Raw genomic sequence first — 27,534 nt, 5'->3', positions numbered from 1 at the left:
CGCTCGTGGAAAGGTGCTAACAAAGCAACACTGTGCCTCTCTGCTCAGGAATACTAAAAATAAATGTCTTCTGTATTTATTAAGCACTTATAATTATTCCTGACATTTCAAGTATAGTGGGAATAGAATTGGAGATTAGGGGAATATAATTTTAGCATGATGTCAGTCTTTAAAGAATTGAATGAGTGGACACAGAAATCATCATTCTTTAAGTATGACTCTACCATTTAATTAGGGAGAGAGAATGAATGAATGAATGAATGAGCGAATCAAGAATGAATGAAAGGAATTCTGTCATCGTTCTTGGATGAGTGTCATTTTGAACAGATGGGCATAATGGCAAGATCAAGATTGATGTCACGCAATAAGACTTATTAAAACTTAAGGACAAAGGGGAATAAGAGGTATGTGACAATGGAATTGGAGCGATGATGTGGGATACGTGAGGGCCCGGTCCCCCATTCCCTCCTGTGACCTTGCTCCTGTGGAAAAGTAGCAAAGCCTAAACAAGGAAGATTTCTGAAGAAAAGGAATTCCAGTGTCAGCACCCAAAAAGGTGACTTTTGCATCTGGAATGTCGGAGGGCTTCTGAAGTGCTGTCTCATTAAAATGTATGACCAGAATTAATTCACATTCATTTTGTTAAGAGCCAAATCACCTGGGTTGAGTTTGTGTGTGGATTCATAAAAAATGAATAATGAGAAATGACAACAGATCCATGCAGTGGCCAGGGAGGAGGGTTATAGGTAAAACAGAGAGTCTTCTTCCCCTCTGTGGGGGAGGGGGTGCCTGGGGAAATAGTTCAGTCACTAAAGTCATTGTTTTGCAAGCACGAGGACCTTTTTCCATCCCCCGATCCCATGTTAGAAAAAAAAGGAGCTGAATATGGTGACACTGTGGAGGAAGCAGAGACAGGAGGAAGCCCAGGACTTACTACCTAACCAAATTAGTCTGCTCCGTGAGTTCAAAGCCAATGAGAGATGTGATGGGTGCTACCTGAGGGATGGCATTAGATGTCTTTTGCACATATGTAAACCCATACACACGGGTATGTGCATAAATATACATGCATACTGGAACATGCATACACACATACCTACATCCAAACACACAAGGACAAGCACACATCCAGAATTTTCATTTGCTGTTTATAGGAATTATTCTGAACCTGTATATGGTATAAAATAAGTAGAATCTTTAAAACAAATGAAAGGCTAAATTTTGTAAATACCTTTCCATGGATTCTAAATATGTGGTAATAAGGGAAAAAGGAAAGAAAAGAAAGGAAAAGAAAAGAAAAGAAAAGAAAAGAAAAGAAAAGAAAAATTTCCAAAAGAAAGTAAGAATTATACATTTTAGTAAGAAAACCTGAAAAGCACATTTAATCGTCTCTTGGAGCTGGGGTGAGGAAATAGGACCCAGTGGGAGAAGAGTCACGAAGTGTCCTCAGACTCTGCTGCATATACCAATATTTTCTGAAGATAATAAAAAAGGCCAGGTGACCACAGAGGTAGAAAGGGAGAGCCTCAGCTCATGTTATCTCAGAGCCAAAAGAACACTGTACTTTAGGTACAGGTGGCTAATCTTTATAATTGAGAGGCCAGACTGGAAGACTCAACCTCTTCTCCTCACTCTGCACAATTTTTGGTTGCTTATCACCCAAGGCAGCATTTTCTTTCCCCACTTCTCTTCTATACAGAGTTCCCATAGAACGTGCTGTCTTCCCTTGCCAGGTTAAGGCATTTATGCTGAACTGATAGCAGGAAACATGTTTTCCTAAGACTTCAACCACTCTTGACCTCCCAATGGATCTAATTTTAGAACTGCCCCTGAATGGCAGCTGGTACCTTGGGGACACACCATCCTCATCTAGAGGCTGAATATTGCCAAGACCTCACTTCACAATGAGAGTCTCCTAGAACATAGAGTGACAGGTCCCTTCTATCTGAGGAGAGGCCTGGATATTGATGGGGAAGAATTTGTGAAGAGATGCCTGTAGGATTAAAAAAAAATGAGAGAGATTGGATGGCCTTTGCTTCACCATCTCTTCGCTCATATCAGATGAGGCTGTTTACACATCCCTTTATCAAAACCATTATTCTGGACTATGGTGCTGCTTTGTACATTAAGGTTTTCCTTTCCTTGGGTTTATCAGGTAATGTCTGATCTCTGAGGCAGGAAGACTTATAGGAGACATACAGGAGCCTCTCACTGTCAGCCTCTTGGGGACCAGAAATTGGTTGTCTCATTGGATGGCACGCAATCTGCTAAGGCACCTCAGTGTATCCCGGGGGGAATGACGCAAAATAGCTTCTCTTTGGCTCTCCTGCTGGGCCTCTGAGCTTTTCATGCTATCTGGTGACAATGTCCATTTTAGGACCAAAGGGAAAGAAGTTTTAGTTCATTCCAATGTGTGTGTGTTAGTGTTTCACTTAAGATACAGTGTCATAGAAATGGGCACAAAAACCTACAATTGTTTCCTAAAACTTGTATTACTCTTACTTTGGGATATTTATTTTTAATAAGATTTATTTATTTATTTTATGTATATGAATGCTCTATCTGCATGTATACCTGCATGACAGAAGAGGGCATCGAGATCCAAGTAGAGATGGTTGTGAGCCATTATGTAGCTGCTGCCAATTGAACTCAGGTCCTCTGGAAGGGCAGGCAGTGCTCTTAACCACTGAGCCATCTCTCCAGCCTGGGATATTTATTTTTATTTGAGGCTCCTTGACAGCCTTTCTCAAGACATCAATGTGGCCCCAAAGGCATCTAAGTACTACGGCAGTGCTTCTCAACTTGTGGGTCATGATCCCCTTGGCAAACCTCTATCTCCAAAACCAAACCAAACAAAACCCACTTACATTACAATTAATAACAATAGTAAAGTTACAGTTCTGAAGTAGCAACAAAAATAATTTTATGGTTGGGGGTCACCCCAACATGAGGAACTGTGCTAAAGAGTAGCAGCATTACCAAGGTTGAGAACCGCTGACAGAGTTCCGAGAAGGGAAGCTGGAAATATAGAAACAGCTATAAAGGGCACACACTCAAATAGAATAGTTGTTAAACTTGTGTCACCACTGTCTGGACCAAATGGACTTGTATGACTATGTGTTGAAATCTGGCTCATGATATACGAGAACAATTAAGTCAGTCATCTTGTCACAGTACTTCAAACCTTTCCTTCCCATATAGATGCAGCTTTCTCTGGCTTGTCAGATAAACGTCTAACATCGTTAGGTGATTTTGACACAGTCCATGCGATCCATGTTTCTGCAGAATAAAGTCATGTGTAGCTATGGGTGACAATACAGTTTTAAAGTCATGCTGTCCCTGTGCCGAAAGGGATTCCCTGTGTCCACCTCTGCCTTCTCTGAAGTGTGTACTTTCTCACCAAAAGGACAGCTTTTGACTGCAGGTGCCTCATCACAGCTAGAGGCTCATGCACATAAACTAAGTGTTCTCCAATGTGCCCTGCACTGAGGTAAGCATTTAGCATAGATTAATTCGCAGTATAGTTATTTTTATTCCTATTTTGTAGGCAAGGAAGCCAATTCATGAGGAGATAAAATAACACATCCAGCTTGCAAGGACAGAGCCAGCATGTGACCTCAGGGGCCCTGATTCCATAGGTGACATTCAGGTCAATGGTCTCCTAGAAGGTTCTATTTAGTTATTTTTATGTGAATGGAAAGTAGCCAAATAAGCATAGTGGTCAGGACAGATCACAACATCACTTTAGTTTCAAGCCAGTGGATTTCATTCAGATAGGAAGAAAAGAGCCAATATAAAGAAATCACCTTTTTGCTTAAGGCTCCAGGAATTGAGAACTTTCAGATTGGTGACCTATGCCTCAGACAGCCATATGTCTATGCAGTAGAAGCACAGACACTGTAGAAAGCCAGACAGGGTTAAGTGCACTGTGTCGGTATTTGCTTTCTAGGCATCCTCATGATCTTCGTAGGAGATGTGGTGGAGATACTGGCAGTGGGAGAGGCTCTCTGTGTTTAGATACTCTCAGGACTCCTATGGGAGAAAATGTAAAACACAACTCCTATTAGATGAATTTCAGTGACGATGACATACTTTAGTTGGTCTAGGACAGTGATTCTCAAATCAGATATCTGATATTTACATTATTATTCAGAACAGTAGTAAAATTACAGTTATGAAGTAGCAACAAAATAATGTTATAGCTGGGGAGGGTCCTCACAACATGAGGAACTATATTATAGGGTCACAGCATTAGCAAGATTGAGAACTACTGGTCTGGAACTCATTGGCTTTATCTCATTGAAGTTGAAAATGAAAATCTAATCAACCAAATATATTACATGTCCCTGTGTTAAGTTACAAATTTTCACCTGGCCAAAGGGGATTTAACATAACAAATAGATTGCATGATTTTCAAACTGAAACAGAGACACTGAAAATTTATTTCAAGAGTCTGAATGGACAGATGATTCAATCATCAAAGTGCTTGCAATGCAAGCATGGAGACCCAAGTTCAGATTCCAAAAAGCTGGCATGGAATGTGTGCCTGTGATCTCAGTGATGGAGAGGCAGAACCAGGATGGTCTCTGAGGCTTTCTGGCCAGGTAGCCCAGGTAAATCAATAAGCTCCAGGTTCACTGAGAGATCCTCTCCTCCCAAAAAATAAGGTGGACAGTGGTTAAGGAAGTGCTTAATAATAACCTCTAATCTCTATACGTTCAACCACATGGATGAGTATGAATGCTACATACACAAATACACACATACACACAGTCACACCAGCAAGAAATTGTCAATCTTGACATTTCAGAAAGTTGGAAATATTCTTCCCTGCAAAGGCCAAGTGATTAGGAGTCCAAAATGAAGCATTTCATCTCCATAATTCATCTTGGGAAGACGCTGTGGTTTATGTGATCACTTTAGATCTGATGGATTCCCACACATTCAAGTCTTCACTTCTGTGTTCTGTGTTCTGTAAAGTCTCAGACTGGATTTCAGGAAGTCTTTAGAGGGCTTTCATGGGGTAAGATATGCTTTATGACTTTAAGGCAGATTGGCCCAACTCTGCCAGCTCACCAATGAGAAAGGTTGGCAAAATTCCAAAGTTGATTAGTCTTATATTTGTTATTTCACAGGGTGGAGTATGTTTGGGTGGATGAAAGGGAAAGCCTATAATTGTATAGCTCTTAGTAGAACATTTCTGTTAAACCTCTTTTTATTCTTAAAAAAAAAAATGGTTGAAACAATCCCAGCACTCATGACAATTCTAGGCCACTCTGTCACCAGAATAGAATTCACCCCAGAATAGAATTCACCCAAACTTGGTACTAAGTCTTGACAATACAAGTCATCAGAGTGTAAATATCAACTCCAAATGCTGATTGCTTTTGTCCTGTTCTTTTTTTTTTCTTTTTTAAGAACAAAATTGTCTTTTGTGAAGGTTTTCCTGTGTAAAGAGGTAGGGTTTTGAACTCAATCCTAACTACTCAGAAAACATTGTACCACACCTGTGTTGTCTAGAAGAAGGATCAAGGTCCAGCTCACTATGGAGCCGAGGAGTGTTTTCATAATTGTAGCCATCACTTGTGCCAGATGCAAACATGTTCTTCTAGCTCCTCGTATCACGTTCTAGGCCATTGCACTGTAAACAAATTAGAACAACAGTCATGTCTCACTACCTCGTTGTCATGGGTCATCCTCACATGATGCTCAGTGATTTCGTTACACTTGGTTAATTAGGTACAGGAGCACCTCCTGATCATCCATGGGTCAGCTATGTGGACTCTAGCTGCCAAAGGCGCTTCTCCTTCTGAACAGAGCGCTTTGCTCAGCCAGTGTAGACATGGCCTGATAAACAATGGAACTTCTCCCTTGAGAACTGGAATGTGGATTGATCTAATTCTTTAACTGAAAGTTGTTCACAGGTTTGATGAATGGTTGAAATGACTGCGTTCTAGTAAAATGGACCCGAAATTGACGATAATGTGATGAGTAGCATAATTTATAATGAACTTGAAAGGGGTAGCACTGAGTGTCGCAAAAGCTAATCAAGGGACTATCAAATCAAGGTTTTTATGTGAGCTTAACTATGTGTGGCAGGGAGGTTCTTGCGGGCTTATATCTGTCAGGTCTTAACGCTAAATCTGTCAGAGTGCTGCCTTGGTCATGTCACTTTTAACCAAGATGTCACCTACATCACGAGAGGCATCCTGCCTTGTGGTCTCCTCCCTCTGTTTTATTGGGGATAGCAAATGCAGAGGGGCACCTCTGTTAACAGTGCACTTTTATTTTGCAGGCTCAGGCTCATGGAGTGAGTGAGGAGGTGCTTTAACAGCAGCCATTGCACTCTGCACAGGATGGCTGCAGGGAATGTATTCAGACATGCCCCAGAGACAGCTGCCCAGGGTGACTGAGGCACCTCTGAGATTGAAACCAGGTGTGTGAAGGGAGCTAGAAACCTGAACTGTTGCCTGTGTTTTTCTTTTCTTGTACTTAGGCCTGCCAAGGAAATTGGGGAAGCTGGTGGCTTAAGACTTAAAACACATCTTAACACCCAAACCAATCTCTCTTAGAATTTGACATATACTCCTACACAGGCTTTTCCCGACTCTCTGTACCTCACCAAAGTTCTAAGCTTTAAATCTTAAAAGCAAGATTATGGTTTTTCATATATTAAAATGGACTTGATTTTAGAGTTGTCTTTTAAAAGTTAAAACTTGAACTTTGATATTTTTTTAAAATCAGTGGTCTATTTCCTCCAAAGTATCTGGTTTGTGGGGGAGGGGAGAAGAGATAAGTGTTATTGGTGGTATGACTCCACTGTGAGAAACCTAAGAAAAATATTACCTTGAAACTCTCTTCAAAATTGATATTCACATTATCTTTAATGGTTGTTAAGTGGTTTAGGAAAACAGCTAGCAACGTTAACAGCTTCAGAAAATACAAACCCTTTCTCCTTAGAAGATTAAGTTGTGCTTAATAGCCTATACGCTTAATTTGTTCAGAATCTACACAGTCTTTGTCGCTGTATTTTGTTAGAAAGGAAGGAGAGGCTGTTTCTACAGGTGTCACAGAAAAAATCGATACTGAGCCACAGATTATTGGATCCCATAGAACCGTGGAGACTTGGCAGTGAAATTCTTCCAAAGGTGAGTAGGGGCATTGATTTTCCTTCTCATGCCTGAGGAAATATGGCACAAGGAACAGAGACTAAATTTAGATTGGAAACAAGTGTGACATGACACTTTACTTCAAAAAAAAAAAATTGGTAACTTCTCCAAACTCTAAGTGTGGAAATTTAGTGATGATCTGAGCATATAGTTTGTTATCATTCAGTTTTTATAGATTTGCATAAAAGTGTGTTTGTAAATTAAAAAAAAATAGCACAATTGTTCGGCATTCTTTCTGTAGTTCAGATTCAGCTTTTGTGTGTGTGTGGGGGGGATAAATCTATCATGTAATGTGGAAGTCTCCCTCCTAAATTCCTGATATGAATACAATAACCTGTTAATTTCTAAGGAAAACAGTCCCAACATTCAAGTAATCTCACTTAAAAGTAGGAGCCTATCACTAACCTTTATGCTTAAATTCTTTTTTCCCATATAATTTGTACCGTGGCTTTTAGACACACACTCAACTTGCGTGTGTGTTTACATTACAGTTTCCTCTGGATGTCTGAAAGTTGAAAGGAAAAAAACAACAAAGCTGTTCCTAAGTCCTTGGTTTTACCGCATCACTTAGCAGTCCATCTGCGCAGGCAGAGGTGTTCCTGGTTTGGCAACTCTAAATCCTGTGTTAAGGCAGCTGAAGAACATTTTACACATCGCTCATCCTATTATGAGCTGCTCTTCCGTCTCTCAACAAGGTAAGAGATGTAGTCTGAACTGACTGCAAGGAGCAGAGGATATTGCATGTAGGAAAACCTGCTATCAATGCACACACACATGTGTATATATGTGTGTGTGTGTGTGTATGTGTGTGTGTGTATATATATATATATCAAGTTATACTAGAAAATGTGGAACTTACTTTCTAAACAAAAGCATAATTGTAGCAATTAAGCTACTGGCTCACCTGACGGCATGCTCATCTGTCCGTGGCAGTGCCCACGTGTTCAGTCCTGGGGCCTGGGTTCTGGTTCTGTCATGTTGTCTTCCTCCTGGGGAGTGATGTGGGGAATTTTTAAAAATACAATGAATTTGAGCAGAGTTGATACCCAGAAAGGGTTACTTGTGCTTAAAAACAGAAAATAGCCAAGTGACTACGTTAATCTGGCTAGCAGGAGATATAGCTGAAAGAAACTCATTTGTGCAATCAGAAATTGATTATAAAATGTCAAACTACAAAAGGCTTGCTAGTTTATAGTAATGAATATGATGATCTTGGCATTGTTATTTTTTAATTGACAACTTTTTTTAAAAAAAAACCTCATTCTCTTTTCTTTAGTCTAAACTTTTTAGATTGGCTGAAACACTAAAGGCTGCGTACAATCTTTACTGAAACTTGGTCACCTACACAGTATGCTGACTCTGGTTGTACCCCGTGTCACTGTTCTGTGCAAGACAACCCACCAGAGGGCACAGAATTGTTCACAGAATAATGGAAAGTTTTTGGATTTTCCATTTAATGAGGTAAGATTTTATCGTGTGCCATGAAACTGCGTTTAATTTGATTACTGTCCCAACATGCTTCACATGCCTTGTCTGGACTGTGGCTCCTTTGAAATGTTTAAAACTAGTCTGTTTAATGATTTTTATGTAGAAATCAAAATGTTTTTACTCTTTTCCGTATTCATTAGCATGTATAACTCAGAATACCATACAAAGTATAAAAATGAAGCAAAAATGGTATACATGACAGCTCTTTGGGGGCAAAGGCCATGCTATTTTTTACTCCTTGCTGAGGTTTAATAACCGGTGTATAAATTCTTCAAAGTGAACAAACCAAAGACAATAGCATCCTTTTGAGTGCTTTGAGGTTCAAATAGGAAACAGAGATTTTGTGATGAGTAATAACCGAATGTGCACTGTTCCAATAGTGAAGTGACTTTGTGAGAAGAGTAAAAAGTACAACCCCCAAAGGTGAGATGACACAGGACCTAAGCCTGGGAACAGTTACGGAAACCTGTGCACCCAATTCAGAGCGCACCAGGATCTAGCGCTTTTCATTTGGCACACATATTGTGTAAACCAAAATGAAAACAGTTTGTTCATGTCTATCCAGAATATTAAAGTGGAATCTCTCATGAGTTACTGAATACTGGTTATTTATATCTGAGCAGTATGGTGCAGCCATTTTCATTCCAGGTTAAGCACGTTTTATGGATTTTTCAAGGTGAATATTTCCTAGAAAATTTGGGGAAGTGAAAATTCAGTGAAGCATGCTTGTCTTTAGTGTTTGAGCTGTCGGAGATGCCAACATGGCAGAATACAATGTCTTCAGCTTGGAAATACTTTATTTGCTTGTTTCTCATCATCCTTTGGGGTCTTTCTGGACTCCCCCTCTCTTCTATTTCTCTTTGATGCTTCTATTGTATTCCACTTGGCAGCTAAAGGACAGAAGTAGCAATAAGGCTGCCTGGCTACATTTTCACAGTGCCACCAACTGCGAGTTAAGCTGACAAACATTTTGAGAGCTCGGCCCATTTCATTCACAGCAGGATAGCAGGTAAAAGCATTTCTGTATTAAAATATACATTTTGTTTCTCTGGGTTTTTGGGTTTAATTTTTCTAGCTTGACAATCAGGGAAGAAATGGCAGTAAAGCTGGGGATCAAATGCCTGGGGTATTTAATCAAATACCCAGCAACTCCTGATTACAGGATACGGAAATTCCACTCTTAAGGATCACTATGGTGAATTTTGTCAACTCAAATGGGTTCCCCCTTCCACACACCATGAAATTGGAGTGCTTCCTTCTCACCCAAACAGAGTACAGTGGGGGAACTGCAATGTGCTCTCCTGCTAACTGCTGGGCTATTGGAAACGAGATGTGTGGAGTACAAATTCTCTTTGCATGTGTATATCTGTACACAACGTGCACAATGGCACAGTTTATGTGTTTGATTTATGAGAGGGAGCCACTGAGGTTCGGTTTCACTGTGTTCTGCTGACTTGATGGTTCCTGAAGTGCAAGCCGTCTTCCATGTTGGGTGAAGCTCACTTAATCAAGCAAACATCCCAAAGCAGATTATATGCTGATCTTTGACTGTGTGACCTTCCACCCCACTGGGCTAAACATTCCTACAAATGGGAGTCTATGGAGTGGTAGAGTGAGACAAGACTGTTTGGGTTTGGTTTGGTTAGGTTTGTTTTTTTCCATGAGCAGGAGTAGATTGAAGGAGTTTGCCTATGATGGGTAAAATTTGGATAAATAAAATCTAATTGCATTCATGCTGGTTATATGTTTAAGGTTAGACCTTTATATGAGAGTCACCTAGGATGAATCAGTATGATACTGTCACATTCATGGTGGGAGAACTGAAGTTCTGAGATAAGGCCTGTTACAAGGATTATAATATTACTAGCTATGAATGAATCAAAAGTTCCTCAGCTGGAGTCCAAATACACAGCTTCTGGAGTCAGTTTCACAGAGCCTCTTCCGCTGGTGTTAGCATCTATGCATGTGCTGTCTTCGGCCTGCCTTGGAGCTTGACTGGCATTTTGTTTTGCATCCTATAGATATTTCTTTTCAGACTAGATCTTATGTTAACAAAGGGTGCAGTGAAAAAGTCACAGAGCTCTTTTCAGAAGTTTGATAAGACAAATTATTAGTTGAAGGCCCATGTATGCCTACACTGTGAGTGTGCCTAGAGTCTTTCTTTTTTAATCATTTATTACAGTTTATTCAATTTGCATCCTGGCTGTACCCTCACCCTCCTCTCCTCCTAATCCTGCCCTTCTTCTCTCTTCTCCCCCTGTGCCCCTCCCAGAGTCCACTGACAGAGGAGAGTCCTCCCCTTCTATCTGACCCTAACCTATCAGGTCTCATCAGGACTGTGTGCATTGTCTTCCTCTGTGCAAGGCTGCACACCCCAGGAGAAGGTGATCAGAGAGCCTGGTTCATGCCAGAGACAGCCCTGGTTCCCCTTACTAGGGAACCCACTTAGGAGTAGTAGTCTACGGGCTACATCTGCGCATGGGTTTTAGGTCCTTTCCATGCATTGTCCTTGGTTGGGGTATCATTCTCTTCAGGGTCCCCAGGGCCCAGATTTATTTAGTCATTTATTTTTTGGCTCTGTTGGTCTCCTTGTGAAGTTCCTGTTCCCTCCAGGTCTTTCTATCTCCCCTTCTTTCATAAGATTCCCTGCACTCTGCCCCAAGTTTGGCTATGAGTCTCAGCCTCTGCTTCGATATTTCAATCAGTAGAGTCTTTCAGAGGCTGTCTGTGGAAGGCTCCTGTCCTGTTCCCTGTCTTCTCCTGCTTCTATTGCATTTGTCCTTTTGAATGAGGATTGAGCATCTTCCTTAGAGTCTTCTTTGTTGTTTAGGTGTACAGATTTTAGTATGTTTATCCTATATTATATGTCTAATATCTGCTTATAAGTGAGTATATACCATATGTGTGTTTCTGCTTCTGGGATACCTCGCTTGGATGATCTTTTCTAGTTTCTACCCTTTGCCTGCAAATTTCATGTTTTCCTGATTTTTAATAGCTGAGTAGTATTCCACTGTGTAAATGTACCATAATTTCTTTATCCATTCCTCTGCTAAGGGACATGGGTTGTGTCCAGCTTGGCTAGAGTCTTAACAAAGGTATAAGGTCCCTTATAATTCAGTGGCTGGATAGCTCCTTTAGCCAATTTGTCCAGGCTGACAAAGTTTTTCAAGCCTAATGTTCTGTAGAGTCTACATGGAGCGCTGGATACTCATTTGATCTAGGGTCAGAATCAATAAGTTTAAAAATATTTCAGAGTTACTTCTCTGCCTAAGGCAGCACCATTCAGAGAGTAGACAAGTCCAGCTCTGCTGTGCTCTAAGTACAAGGTGGGTTCATTTTCTATGATCAAGAAGAGGCCTTTCATTTGTTCATTTGATGTGCTTTGCATTTCCAAATAGTTTTGAAGGGTAGTTATATGTGAGGTCAAGGTTTGGGATGGTAGAACACAAAAGCAACCTTTCAAAAAGTTTTTCTTTTCTTTTAATTCTAATTTGTTGAAAAAATGCTAGAAAAATGTCTTTGTTTTGGGATCAAATGGTTGAATAAAATGCAGCATAGCATACCTGTAATGAGAAGGAGTAAGGGAGGGAAGGAGGTACCCTTAGCTGCTATGGCTCCTAAGGGCCCACTAGGCTAATAAGCTGCTAATGAACTCGAAGCTAAAAAGATGTACCAGTGCTGTGTAATGGTGCATGAAGATAACAGTCCACCTTGATCTGGTTCTTTTCTAATTATTAATCCCAGTGGCCCACAATGCAGGTCAAATACCTGCACCTGTGCCTTTCTGCATAGCGTTCTGTGCACATCTTTCTAAAGTAACGAAAACGGCTTGGGAGGGAGACCTCAATGCCCAGCTGTGTTGCCCCAAAGCAGTGCATTTTAAACTTGAAGTTTGGGGCTGTATTTTAGAAACACACATTTTGCCTTTTATTCTAATTTAATCACATGTACTTCCTTGTTTAAAAAATATTCTATGTGATTCTCTTTGAGTAAAGCTGGTGTTTAATGGACATGCCATATCTACCCCTCTGGACTCTGACAGACTTTTGTTGAATGTTTCCTGTGTTCCACCGACTAGTCTTATGTCTGGCAACCTAGAACACATATCACTCCTATTCAAGTTTGAAAAAATACAGACTAGAGAAACATGGAGTTGTGACACTTGAGTTGGAAACAGGGGATGCCCTGTAAATGATTGTCACAGACCTGAACACATTTTTCTACCCAGAGACTGTAGGCAACCATCCTCGTAAAGTATAAATGAGTTCCCTCTGAATTTGCAAAACCGTTTTGAACTGAAATCAGTTCTTCTTGGCTTTAGGAGGCTGCAGTTTTGTTGTTAGCATCATAGTGACATGGCAACTTCTTCTTGGTTCCTCATCACCACCTTTGACAAATGTTCCACACATCAAGATTGTATTTACCTTTCACTTCCCCCCCCCCCCGTTGCACTCCATTTCTTGACTCAAATTTTATGTACGAAGGTTGGGCAAAACCAGAAGAATGGTCTCTGTGTGCGTGTGTAATCCATTACAGCTCATGTTGGCGCACACATGTACTGGTTAAAGTGGCACTGACTTCAGTGTTTGAATTCCTGCCCATCTGGTCAAATCTCTGCAAGATTTTATTTTTATTTTTATTAATTACAGTTTATTCACTTTGTATCCCCTCTGTAGCTTCCTCTGTCCTCCCCTCCCAACCCCACCCTCCTTCCCATTTTTTTTTTCATCCATGCCCCTCCCCCAGTCTCCTGATAAGGGAGGTCCTTCTCTCCTTCCCTCTCATCCTAGTCTATCAGGTCTCATCAGGAGTGGTTGCATTGTCTTCCTCTATGAAACATTTTTAAACCTGTTTCTTCACCTATAAAATGAGACTATTTACTCTAACCCCCATAGCATGAAACAGAAATTCAATTGTACGATGAACCTAAGAACAATGCTTAGTGCATGGCGAGAGGTCAATGCACATTAATAGTCCTCTTTCATGTATTTATTGTGTGCCTGCACACACACCTATAACCCATATACACCCTTTTCAACATACCACATTATTAATCAAAGCATACTGGCTAATCTTCAGGGGGAATCGTGAAAAGGCACTGCTTGCCATCAGCATTGGCATCTTCCAGTGAGCAGGTGCGTCCTCTTCTTACTCAGTCGCGGTGCCCGATGCCCTGCCTCTCTGCTCCTCTTTGCTGGCAGACTTTTTCAAGTCAGAGCTTGCAGTTCATCCACACAAAGGTGTAGATGACTGAAAACATTTGCTGTGCCACCCTTAGAAAGGCCACTGACCTCTTCTCAGGAACCAAGTGCTGAGCCGAGGCGATCGCGGGCACAGGCAGCAACTGGAGAAATTATTCTAACTGTGCAGTCTTTGCCTGTCCTCGGAACGTTCCCCAGAGTGAGGAGGGTTAACTGGGCCAAGGAGTGAGGTTAGTTCAGCTGCTGACGGTGCCTGCTAGGGCTCTCTGTGGGGTTTGTCTGACATTCTCAAAGGCAGCCTCTCTCTAAGCCTGGGGCCATTTAGGAAAGTCTGTCAGCTTTTCCACTTTTTAAACCATCCCCCCTTTTAATTTGTGAAGGTGGATTTTGAACCTTGCTATGCTTTAGACACAAGCGATAGCACTTTGAACATTTTCCCAATATTATTCTTTTTGTTTGGATATATGTTTTTCCCAGCCCATATCCTATTCACACACTTTCCTCATACTTGCCCGTTGTATTTCTCTCACAAAGGTTTGTGATCAAGGTTGAAAGTTTTTTAGTGCATCAGACAGTATTTCTGACACTTTCTTCTGAAATATTCTATTTTGCCTTTTATGCAAATTGTAGGCAGATTTTAGAATTTGAAGGTTTCCACTTTAAGGTGCAGCCTCACTAGAGGGTCACACTTCAGTAGCCTTGTAATTTATCTTGCACATCTGTCTGCTAAGTGAAAGAATTCTAGGGTGGCCAATGTAGCTTTGTTACAAGATGGCACAGAAAAGCCCTTCCAGGCAATGAGGGGAATTTAAGGAGAGTTAATCCTTTCTAGTTTTTACTAACTGCTTTGTTTATCCCCAAGGTGGTAAGAAGAGGGACTGACCCTCTTTATAAGAACCAATATCATCCGAGGTGGTAAGAAGAGGGACTGACCCTCTTTATAAGAACCAATCAGATCATTGCATTCTGTAAACACCTAAGTGGTGCAGACATTGTTCTCAGCTTCTTAAAAAAAAATCTCAGCACTCAGAAGGCAGAGGTAGGTGGATATCTGTGAGTTCAAGGCCACCCTGGGCTACACCCAAGATTACACAGTTAGACTCTGTCTCTAAAAACAATTTCTTTTTTCTACATCAACTCTCCTCTCAAGTAGTTTTGTTCTAAGAAAGGACTTAGATTAAGCCAGTGTGTTTGGTTGTTTGTGGAAAATAGTTCAGATTATCTCTCCTTAAATTACCCACACAGACTGGAATAGCTTTTTTTGTGGCATCCTGTAACACAGCTGTCAATGGCTACCCTAGAATTCTTTTACTTATTGTACAGATATCCAAGAGGAGAATTTTCAGAGAGAGACATGACAAATGTCCACTTGTAAACAGATGGGCTACCCCAAGGTCAGGACAGTGTGTGTTGCCTGGCCAGGATCAGGGCCCAGGTCACTCTGAAGTTTACATTAAGGCAACAAGACTGTTTTCAAATATTTCAGAATATTCTGCACACATGAGAAGAGATGAATGTTAATGTCTATTGAGTACCTACTGTATGTGAGACACATACAATCATCATCATCATCATCATCATCATCATCATCGTCAGTGTTACATAACAAAAATAATAGTCGTGACGGTAATAGCTAACATGGGGCTCTACAGAGCCCTAAAGAGGCACCCGTGTGTACAAGTTGTCTAAGTTCCTAATCCAACCTGTGACATTTATATCACAGAGGATAATGGTGCACAGAGCAGTGCTTGTTACGTATGGTTCCAAAGATTCTGACATATGGATTTCATTTTGTGTATTTGGGAGCTGAGGTCACTGAACAAGTCACTTGTCCATGTCGCTCCTTGTGGAAGATCTGGAACGCATGAGCTCACTGTACCACACCTGCTTTTCTGATTAGAATTCCTCGAAAGGACTTCCATGTTGTTTCTGTTTTGTTTTGTTTTTCCTCTTGTCTCCAATTAGACAATTTGTCTACTTTGTTTAGTAGAGACAAATATAATCTTCAAATAGAAAAAAGTGAAAATACTAGAAAACTAAAATGACAAACACAAAATAAAAACAACTTTTGTTTTGATTGTTTCTCGAAACAGTTTGTCTGTGTAGCCTTATACTGTCCTCAAACTCACAGAGATCCACCTGCCTCTGTCTCCTAGAGTTCTGAGATTACAGACTTGTGCTGCTACACCTGGACATAAAAAGCAACTTTTTAGAGCTTTTATACAAGGCTGGCTCAACAATTAAGAGTACTGACTGCTCTTCCAAAGGACCCAAGTTCAATTCCCAGCCCCCACATGGCAGCTCACAATTGTCTGTAACTACAGTTCCAAGGGATCTGACACCCTTACACACACACACACACACACACACACACACCTACAAGCAGGCAGGACACCAATGTACATAAAATAAATACAAATAAAAATTTAATAAAAGAACTTTTATACATTATATATGTAATGTTTAGTTCTTATTTTTTTTTTTTAGTTAAAAATCCATACAATATATTTTGGTCATGTTTCCCCTCCTCTAATTTCTCCTCCATCCTTCCCATCTCCTTACCCAATGTGAAAAGATCTTTACCAATTGTGTCTGATAGAGGGTTAGTACTTCAAATATATAAAGAACTAGAAAGAAAACCTCAACACCAAAAAGGAAAAGTCAATTTAAAAATGGCCTATAGAACTAGGCAGAGAGTTCTCGAAAGATGAAATACAAATGGTGGAGAAACACTTAAAAGAAAGGCTCAATATACTCAGCCATTAGGGTAAAATCAAAACTGCTTTTGTCTTAGTGTCTGTTGTGCAACTGAAGAAATTACCTAGTTCAGGATGGTGGAGACCATTACAACTGGCAAGACACACTGGTGGTGAGGATGTGAGGAAGACACACACAAGGGGAACACTCATGCATTGCTGGTGAGAGTGGAACAGCCGTTATAGAGATCAATGTGGCAGTTCCTCAGGAAGCTGAGATCTGCCTCAAGATCCAGCTATCCCAACCTTGGACGGGCATATCAGCAATGAAGATTTAATATTTACAGCAGAAGCTGGCTGGGCACAACACCTGGGTCATACCCAGGTGGAAAATAGATAAAAATACAGTTAAAAGTCACTCTCCGTCCTTTCCGTATTTTTATTTACCCAAACTTAGATAGAATGCCTTAACAGTATACTCATAAGAATTAAATTCGTTTTGTTTTTCATGTGCCTAACACTAAAGCCTGCTGTCTCATCCCTCACCTCACCCAGGAATGGAGTCCCCACTAAATGAGTTCCCTGGAGATAACAGACATACCACTGTATGGAAGGGATATAGCTTTCCTCTCTGAAGGGCAGGCTCCGTTTAGGGAGGTTCAAGAAGCTAAAAGAAGTGATAACAAAAATAGGAAAGCAAACTTTGTAGGTTCTCTCTACAGCGATGGGAGGGATCCTCCCCTGCTGTGGCTTCCTGGGCAGAAGAGACCCTTAACTCTCTATACTGTTTGTACCACTCCCCCAGACAAATCTCAAAGTAATAGGACAGCAAACAAAGAGGCAGCTCATCTCTCCCAGGGCCGGTGTGTGGAGCAGGTAGTTGGTGCCAGAGCTCATTCCATCTGCAGAATTTATGCTCAGAAAACAGGTGAGAAGGAAAGCATGAGTAAACAAAAAAAGGTCAAACCCCACGTTTATATTTATTTAAGATGCCCTAGACTTCAAGACAAAGCTTAGTTTCTTGTGCCCTTGTTCACCATTCTAAGCACACCACCAACTTCTGTAATGTTGTATTATGTCATTATGCTCACGTTGGAACCCTTGTGTTTTCCTATGCTGAAGATGCCTTAAACTTGTGGCAGTATTTCTGCCTCCTGGGTGCTGTGTTTATATGTATGTGCCACCATCCCATGACTACCCTGGATTCAGCCGAGCTTCAAAGAAGAGGTGGCTGATCAGAGGTTCTGTTTTGACCCCTGATTATGCTTCATGTGTCACATCCATGTTAGTGTAGAGCGTCCTCTGAATGTAGAAGTGACGAACTTGGGTGGTTGGAGTCAGGAAATGCTTCAGCAAAAGATTGTCATTAAGTCAAATTATAAAAACAAACAAACAAACAAACAAAAAACCTAACAAGTTGTAGATGACTACTCACAGATTCTTCATGCACATCTCTTTTCCCTGGGACTCTCTCCCAGCACAGTAGCTGTGCTTATGGAATTTTTCATGTTGTTTTCTTGCATCCCCATGTCATGCTCTGTACAACAGCTAAGAGTAAGTGTGGCTAAAAGCAGATTTTACCTATCTTATAGGTAACCTGATTAACACCTATCACATATTGGATGTCAGTCTCCTAGTTTCAAACATTCAACACCCACTGAGTATCTTTATTGTCTTCTTATTTGACCAAATAACAGTAGTGAGTATTTCCTCACTGTTAGATGGATCTTTAGCAGGCATTTAACTTAAAAAAATGCAAGCTTATGTAGAATCTATTTAAAGTATGGACTGTGATAAAAAGGGGCTTTCATTTAAAGAAAATGAGTTACCAAATAAGATAATTTGAATCCCCTTTCTTTCTTTTAAAAAAAAGATTGCAGAAGGCTGAGGAAAATCTGGTCCAGTGTTTGACTAGCCAAAAGATTTTGCGTTTCATTCCCAGCATTATAGATGAGAATATTTTTTAAAAAGGAAATAAGGAAAAATTATAAGTAAAAATAATGTCTAAGTTTGCACTGCTAAATGCAAGACAAACAGGGCCTGGAAAGAGAAGAGATAATATTTTACATGTGTACACAAGAGCATAGGGGCTGGTTCAATATTTGTTGGTAAATGAGGCATTCATGGATCCACACAGAATTGGTGTCATAAACACCAACAATGCAGGAAATGCCAGCTGAAGTGTGAAGGCAACAAAACTCTGTATATGCCGAGAGGGAAGCTAACTAGATGTCAGATGTCAGTAGTTCAGTTTTGACACATATTCCACTCCACCTAGAAGGCCACATGTTTAACATGAGTAGAGTTATGCTCAGGATGGTGCGGATAAACAGGCCTTGATCAATGTTAGCACTAGAACAAACAAACAAACAAAACCTTGGCACTGTCATGGGCCAAAGCTTTTAGTAATTTCAAGTTAAAGCTAGGAATTCAGATACTTATGTAAACTTGTTCTGGTATATAGGTGTATATCTATCTAGTTCACATACTAAGCAAGAGGAATGGATCAATGTGAAATACACACACAGAGAGACAGAGACATACGCAAACATGTATGAATTATAACCACTGTACCGCACCCTCTGGTACAGATGAATAAGGAAAGCCTGTCATATACCCCCCATCATTTGAACTAAGTGTTGTTGCCACATTAGTAAACCACACTCTTCGGCATACAAAAAAAAACATGGGGCTAGAACACAGAGGGTGGGTGCAGACATGAGGTTCCTTTTCACTCGACAGCTAAGACATTTTCCTCGCGAAAACCTGCTTGCTGTCTCATCTTTTCTCTCTCCATCTATTTAATGTACCCTCAGAGCCAGGTTTGCTGACTTCAGAACTGAATGTGCCACTTCCTTATTAAAATGTCAGGCAGCTCTTCACGCACAGCCTCAGAATCCAAACCAGAGCCGCGTACACTTCCTTAGGCTGTGACCTTCTCCTACTCACCCACCTGTCCACGTTGTTCTATGTTTTCATGTAAAATTGAACTTTCTGAAACTCATTTTTTCTTGGAACTCAACCCTTAGCAGCAGTTCTTTTAAACCACAAGCACACAACTACAACATTTGTGCTTATTTTTAATGGCATTCTAGAAATTTTAAGCTGAACAAGAAATGCAAAACTTGTTAATTGTTTATTATAATGACTCTACTGAATATTAATCTAACTGGAAGTCAATGTAAGTACCATATTATGAACTCATTAGACACTCAATTCAATAATTAGGCTTAATCTAAACTTTAAAGACCAGTTTTCTTAAAACGTTTTTCTTAATGTATGTCAACATTTACAGCCTGGTGTAAACTTCCTGCCCTAACACTGTTACCTTCACATCACCTTTCCTTTCTCATTGCTCCTTCCCGACTCCTTACCGGATAGAGGAGTTGATGCTTGCATGGCACCAACAATGTGCCCCTTAACTCATAGTCTAAGAGAATGAAAAGGAACACGGGGAAGTATGCCACAGCACAGTTGGGATGTTGGCACTTTTGTCAGTTTTTTAAATTTATTTTTTTATAGTTTATTCAACTTATATACCAATTGTAACTCTCTTCCTAGTCTTCTCCTGGTCCCATCCTCCCTTCCTCTTCCCCCTCCCCTGTCTTCCTCCTTTAGTCCTCAGAAAGGGGGAACTCTCCTCCCCTACCATCTGACCCCAGCCTATCAAGTCTCATCAGGACTGCCTGAATCCTCTTTTTCTGTGGCCTGGCATTGCTCCCCTCACCCCCACCCCCCAACTAGGGGGAAGCAATCAAAGAGCGGGCATCAGAGTCCATGCCAGCTTTAAGGTATCAACAAAATGGAACAGTATGTCAATGGGTACAGACTGAAGCAAAAGAGACTTAGACAAGAGTTATAACATGGAAACCAAGCAAAAATGGCTACCAGTTTGAGAGGTTCCCTGGTGTCAAGATTCATTAAGTTACAAGCAGTGGAAAGACAGACAGGAGTAGAATCAGGCTCTGGTGAGAAATGAGGAAGTTTATGGATATCTCAGAAAGAGTGAATTGGTGGAAAGGAATGGACTATGGGCATGAACTGAAGCTGAGTCAGCATGGCAGGCAGCTTACAGTTTCTGATAGTTTGGTGTTGAAGTAAAAGAAGGAGAGGGAATGGTTACTACACGTGATGATAAGACCAAAGGAAGCCTTTTGAGAAAGTGAGGCCTCTCCAAAGAGAGGTGCTTGTAAGGAAATGGAAGAAGAAACACACATTACCTACATAGCTACTTAGAGCTAGAAGAGGGTCCTTGGAAGAAAATGAGAATATCTTTCTCTTCTGAGAGGAAGAGAGAAGCTAAATTTGTCAGTGGGTAAATTTAATCAAAATGTACTCTGGAGTTCATTGGTCCTCAGGCAGTAGGAAGTAAGATGGTCATCAGAGCCCTGGTGTGTGGCATAAGCTTGGAGGACTAGAGTCCTAACAGGCATCTGAGGAGGTGCAAATGGAGACATTCATGAGAAGCAGTGTAGTATCACTCTAAGACCTAAGACCATACCTCTTTGGTGTCAGCCTCTAGCCAGGGCTTCATTCTTCTCAGCATCATTGAGTAGCTTGGAATCAGGAGTAGATAAGGGCTTTGATGGATTTACCCAGGGTGGGCTAGTCATCAGAAGTATGGCAGAAGGACAATGGGGCAAAACAGAAACACGTGAGAGGAGCAAGACAGAGGGTGTGGTGGGTAGAGCCTCAGTGCTTGAGGCTTACTCTGCTTTTCCTTGCTCTAGTTTCAGAGATGTAGGCAGAAAGACTTAATTTATTCCTAGGCAGCTTTAAAAGAAGGCAAATATTTAGACAGGAATCAACCTTTCTTTTTTTTTTTTTTTTTACTAGATTCTTCATAGTGTAAGGCAACATCGGCAAAGGAAAGCAAAAGTCTTTGGCTTAATTTTCCTGAGATTTTTACAGTAAAATGAATTCTCGGAAAGTTCATCCTTTGAAGAGGGTTTTAACCAGGGGATCATCAGTCCTTTATGGGAACACCTACCTCTGTAATTGCTTACATTTCCCATTGAATTCAGTTGGTATGGGATAATCAGGGCTGACCTCTGGGGAGAGATCATTACAGATTTATTTATGAAGATTCCACTGTGGGCATATGGATGGATAATCCTTGAGATTCTATTCTGTTGTCATCTGAAGCCAAACCTTTAATTTGCTGCCATCTAAATTTGCTGGTCTGCCTTCAAGGATAAAAATTAAGTTTCCCTCAACACATTCCATGGGATGTGACACAGTTGTGGGGCACGCTGAACTCCCTGGTCCCATTCTACCCTCAACCACTTGAATCCAAATACTCTGCATCTCAAAGCCCCATATTTAAAATATGAATTAAAATACCCGTGTTCTCCTCCAGCTGCAGACTGAGAGCCTTCCTCACAGGAAAAAAAAAAATGATCTTTCAATCATACCCTCACAGGTGAGCTACACAAGGGTTCTTTCTAACTTCTCCTTCTACCTTTTTTTCTTCCCAGCCTTCTACCCAACCCCTTTGTTCGTCTCTTCTCCTTCCCCTCCTATCCCCTCCTCTCTCATACTGAATGAAGTCAGATTGTTCTGGAGACAAACACTAGTAAGGTCAAGCATTACTTTCTTATCCATCACTCCAGTGCCCTGCATTCAGCATCCTTAATGATGTAGAAGCTGTTCCACTGTGTTCCTGATGTAGCAATGATTCATTCACTTCTTCAGCCACTCAACTAGTATTTATTGAGATCCTGCAGTACAGATACCCTCCTAGCTTCTGCAGCCATCTGTGAACGTAAGTGGCTCTAATGCTATTCTTATCCCAAGGTACTGAAGCTTTGGTTTTCAATTTGATTTAGCAACTACAGTGACGTGAAAAAGAAGATCATGATGCACTGAGTCAAATCCCCACCATCTAGTAGAGTGTCAGATGCAGCATGGGTGGTCAGTAAAGCTTTTTGGATAAGTTAATCAGAAGTTAATGCTTCATTAATATACATGTATGTGCATTGCTACTCTGAGTCCTATAATAGAGGACACATATTTAAGGATGAATTCATGTTAACTCTCCGTAGTGCTGAATATAAAGAAATTCATTTAAGTGGATGTGTCTTTCCCATGACTTAACAAATGAAAGCAACTATGTAATTCTGATGCAAATTTCCAGTTAAATTTCCACAAGAAGAGTTTTCTGAGAGTTTTTTTGATGAAGGTGTTATGAAATTCAGAGGCATATGAGAGGCATATAAAGCCCACAAAGAAAAGATCTGCAGTTTTCATTGCTGTCATCTAATGAGTGATTTCTTACTCACTTATTTGTTTTGTAACTGAGCAAGTTATAAAATGAAATGAGCATCACAGCTTTGTCATAGATGAAGATGGGCTATCATGAGCTGTTACTTAATAGGAAAATTTCCCTGATCCTTAAAAGAGTTTGGTATGTTACATATCCATAATAACATTTTTCAAAGACTCCATCATTTTGTTTCTCTCAGTACATGGTTGCCCCATCTGAAAGGAGCATTTTCACCAAAATGGCAGATGCTTGAATTCCTCAGTTAGAATCTCCTTAATCTTTTTTCACACCATGAGCTATGGCTGCAGAGTAATAGGTGAGATCAATATTAATCAGGAATGTTCTCTCTATGCCTCACACATCAGTACTGTAGCTGAATAAGAGTCAGCTAACCTGCTGCAGTGAATTGTGGAAAATGTTTAAAATATTAATTCATCACTGGTCTATTGGCATCCATCAGGCAAGAATGTAGATTCTTTTTAAATTTAATGCCGCATTTTCTATTTTTCTGTTTGAATTCTGGGGAAATTGTGTGTCACCTCTTCATGAGGACACATACAAATTATTCAGAGAAGCTTTTCTTCCCTGCTCCTTTCCATAACTACCTTAGAAAAATCTAAGAAAAATTGTATGGATTAGTGAAATGAATACAGGATTTGCAGAGTGTCACCATAGGTTACTCATGCATTTAAAAATCATTTCACATCAGTAAAACTCAACTTGCCCACATGTTATTTAACCAGCGGAATTTTCTAGTAACTACTCTGAATACAAGTTTTTAAAAGGAGCCAAGATTGCTAGGAAATAATAGTCATTTCCATTGTATTTCTCTATCCAAAGAAAGGCTATTTTAATTGTACCATTATGTTCTTGTGTATACTTTCTAATTCCAAATTTATAATGTCAATGTAGATTAATTTTAAAAAAGAAAAAGAATATAGGATTTGAATTCTAAGACATCTGATCTTATATGGTTTCCACGATTCTACCCAAAACAAAGTTTTACCATGCCTCAATTGTCTCCTGTGGGAATTGGTGCTGTTTAGAAGATCAAATGGAATAACTTCTTACTGTAAGGTTAAAAGCAGAGTTTCAGTGAAAAGAGTGGTATTCACTTTGGAATTGAAAACTATAGGGCAGTGCTTCTCAATCCGCGGGTCACGACATCTTTTCACAGGTGTCACCTAAAACCATTGAAAAACACAGATATTTACATTACGATTTATAACAGTAGCAAAATTATAGTTATGAAGCAGCAACAAAAATAATTTCATGGTTGCAGTCATCACAGCACGAGGAGCTGTATTAAAGGGTCACAGCGTGAAGAAGGTTGAGAACCACTGTTCTACAGAGTGTGACAAAGTAACTGAATCCACGCTGGATGGGTAGTCGAACTGGACCAAACCTTAATGCTCAACTTCCTATCATTTATGTATTTTAATGTAATTAATGAAGCTCTTTGTCTAAACCAACAAGACAATCTTGAGCACATCCAAAAACCCTTATTTATATCCTTAGGGACAGATTTCCTGAGCAAAAAATATAAAGAAGCTGGGTTGTTTGTACGTAGCAGGGTCAAAGAACTTGATAGCTGGCACCCAGCAAAGAGTCAGGGGAAATCACACCTGGCTTAAATCTCCGCATAACTGATCTAAAGCCTCAGTAATAGACCTGGCTTCTGAAATTGCAATATAAGACTAGAATTAAGGAATAGCTGTTTTTAAAAATGGAAGAAATCTTCTGATTACAAGAGTTATTCTGTGAACAAGATATCTAAGGGACATTGTCACCAACTTTATCGTTGCTAAAATAATTAAGTAGAAGCCAGAAGAGTAGGGTCAAGGGTATGTCTGAGTTGAGAGTGGGCCTTGTGTACCTGAGTCTCTGAGTTTCTAGAACAAGTTTTGATCTATAATGTATAGTTTCTTGAAACTCAGAGACTATTGACTGATCAATTAATTAATTTTGTGTATATGGATGGGTTTGCCTGTGTGTGCATGCATGTGGAGGCCAAAGGACAATTCCAGGTGCTATACCTTAGGTACCGTGTATATTTTTTGTTGTTTTTGAGACAGCATCTCTCACTAGCTTAGAACACATCAAGCAGGCTGGAAGACCTGACCAGGGAGCTCCAGGAATCTGCTTGCTTCTGCTCACCTAGTTCAGCCTTTTTACATGGGCGCTGGTTTTCAAACTTGGCTCTTCACTCTTGTATAGCAAATGTTTTACTGAGTGAGCCCATCTTTCTAGCCCCAAGAGCCAACAGATTTCTACATGACAATATGCCTATAGCTGATAACGTTTCAGGGTTTGCAATTTTAGAATTATTTCTCTGCCTAGTGGATTTTACAGAAAACAGAAATGAAGCTTTTTCTTATTTACCAGCATTGTTTGCAAAAAATGATGATATGTGATTTTCACTTTTTTTTTTCAATTTTAAATGGTGACCCTTGGAAATTTGACTGTCTAAATCCATTTTCTTGTCAGAATTAGAAATGACAGGTTATTCTAATGCCCCAATACTAATTTCTATGGCATGTCTGTGTATTCCATCAGCAAACACTTCAGTGAATTTTCTGGATTTCGATTAGTTTGTCCGAAACTCTTGGCAAGCTAAATTTCACTAATAGTCTTCAATTCATTGCATTAAATGCCTGTTCAGCCTTGGATGATATATTGATTTTTTTCTGAGCAAAGTGACAAATACCATTTTCATGACCATAATAGAGATTGATTATACTTTATGGAACACACGCAGTGAGAGAGCTGATCTCAGTGAGACAACATGGGCCTTGGAAAAAATGAAATAAAATATGAATTAATAATGAAGCTAATGAATTCTTCTGTTGATGATGAGAACATAGAAATAGTATTATAAGAAAAAGCGGAACATTGTACAGCAGAGCAAACACTGGAGAACTAAAGACTTTTAGTATTTTGAAAGGTTCTATTTCTCTCAAGACTTTTAAGAAAGTTAGTAGTCGTAGTCTTCAAAGCTCAAGCTTTGACTTGGCCCCCAGCCTACTTGAGCAAGCTTGAGTGTGAGCAGAAGTAAATCAAGATCAATGAAAAGTTAATTTGAAGTATTACAAACCTATAGCGACTAGTCAAAGTTTCTGATGTGATTTATGCAACATACATTTAAAATTCAACTGGTCTCATTTTCACTCTAATTTTTTAATAGTTAGGATAGAGCTATACCTGGCATTAACGTCTTTATTATTCTGCCTCACTGCTCAGCACTCTTTAATTTAACATCTAAGAGATATTGCTTATATCATAAAAATGCATACCTTGTCATAGGTTTAAATTATGTAGACCACTGCAAGGAAATGAAGAGACATTAGAAACAAGTAGTATTTGTGATGTTGAAACAAACTGTGGTAATGGAAGAATCATTGCCAGGAGATATCACAGCCTTATTTTCTCTGGAAAGAAATGAAGAAAGGAAGGAAGGAAGGAAGGAAGGAAGGAAGGAAGGAAGGAAGGAAGGAAGGATTAGTCAGTGTCTGCCTTCCTAGGACGGTACCTATTTATCAGTCTTTTGTCTTCATAAACGAGCATTGTAACCAATATAGTATACAGCATATAGTACAAATCCCCAAATATCTGCTAAATGAACACAACATTTCTGCCAGTGAACTTAAAGTTCTAGAAAAACAACTACAGAGTTACATAAAATACTCAATAGACAGACAACAGAAGGGCAACCCTCGTGTAAGCATTTCCTTACAGAAACATGGGAGACAATTAGTAATTACAGAAATAAGGTAAGGGAGATATCAGTACACACATACTATTACACTCCATGCAATGATAATCTCAAATTCTGAAAAAAAAAAAACTATGCTATTGTGAACCGATATTCAAGATAAACCATTTCTTTGTAAGAACAAATTAGATTGGAAGATGTCATGTGACTTTAAGGTAGGCAGTGACGGAGCTTCAGTTTTCAGAACATTCTCCATTAACAAAGCACATAACAGTTATTATGTCTTGAATTGCTAATGTGCGCTATGAGATACTGCATGGTATAGTTCTTATCTTTATCACTATATGATGCAGAGTGATAAATACCAGGAGTGGGATAAGTGAAGAAAGAGGGACATCAATGAAGCTGAAAAGTATTTAAATATATACAGAAAGTCCAGGAAAAAAATGTCAGAGGCTTTTTCTTTGGATTCTGAATGTCAGGGCAGGAAGATATGGTGTCCGTTTATATAGATTTGTGGCTGAACCTTCAGAATCTAGAGTTGACTATTTCCTTTTATCCTACATTTAGAGATACCTTCACTATTATTTTTTAATTTCCTTCAAATTTCTAATTTTACATTTACAGGAGAATAATTTCATGCAATAACTCAATGAATAAACAACAGTTGCTCAAATATGCCCACATTTTAAAAAATGACCATGAATGTTGTTCATGTTAGGGCAGTGTGCTTACTGCGGTACTACCTATGGAATCGTGCAATCATACCGTTTTTGCGTTTCCTGATCAGGCGTGGTGAAGCTGTTTCTAGTCTTGAACAGACAGTGAGGGGTATGAGTATATTAGCTGTGCTATTATATTTAAAATAGTTGAAATTTGATTTATATCATAACTATTTGATTTAATTTATGTCATAACTATTTGATAATTAGATGTTCATGTTTTTTAATGTTGGAGTTCAACTAAACTCTGATTAAAATCAACACTTGAAAATGTGAAAATA

The 27,534-nt window shown here is 39.7% G+C and overlaps 1 long non-coding RNA gene across 1 annotated transcript in view; it reads left to right on the top strand.

Annotated features, from left to right (window-relative positions):
* Positions 1 to 27,534, top strand: part of LOC110542615 (uncharacterized) — a 94,388-nt gene that overhangs the window by 21,934 nt on the left and 44,920 nt on the right. The window contains exons 4-8 of the long non-coding RNA XR_009589978.1: positions 6,296 to 6,436; positions 7,039 to 7,148; positions 7,661 to 7,864; positions 8,446 to 8,630; positions 9,548 to 9,666. This is a non-coding gene — a long non-coding RNA (uncharacterized LOC110542615). The remainder of the gene's footprint in view (positions 1 to 6,295; positions 6,437 to 7,038; positions 7,149 to 7,660; positions 7,865 to 8,445; positions 8,631 to 9,547; positions 9,667 to 27,534) is intronic.

Source organism: Meriones unguiculatus, chromosome 2, assembly GCF_030254825.1.
Source record: "Meriones unguiculatus strain TT.TT164.6M chromosome 2, Bangor_MerUng_6.1, whole genome shotgun sequence".
NCBI classification, from domain to species: Eukaryota; Metazoa; Chordata; class Mammalia; order Rodentia; family Muridae; genus Meriones; species Meriones unguiculatus.
Note: the sequence above shows the minus strand (reverse complement) of the source record. Positions and strands in the feature narration are given on the sequence as shown.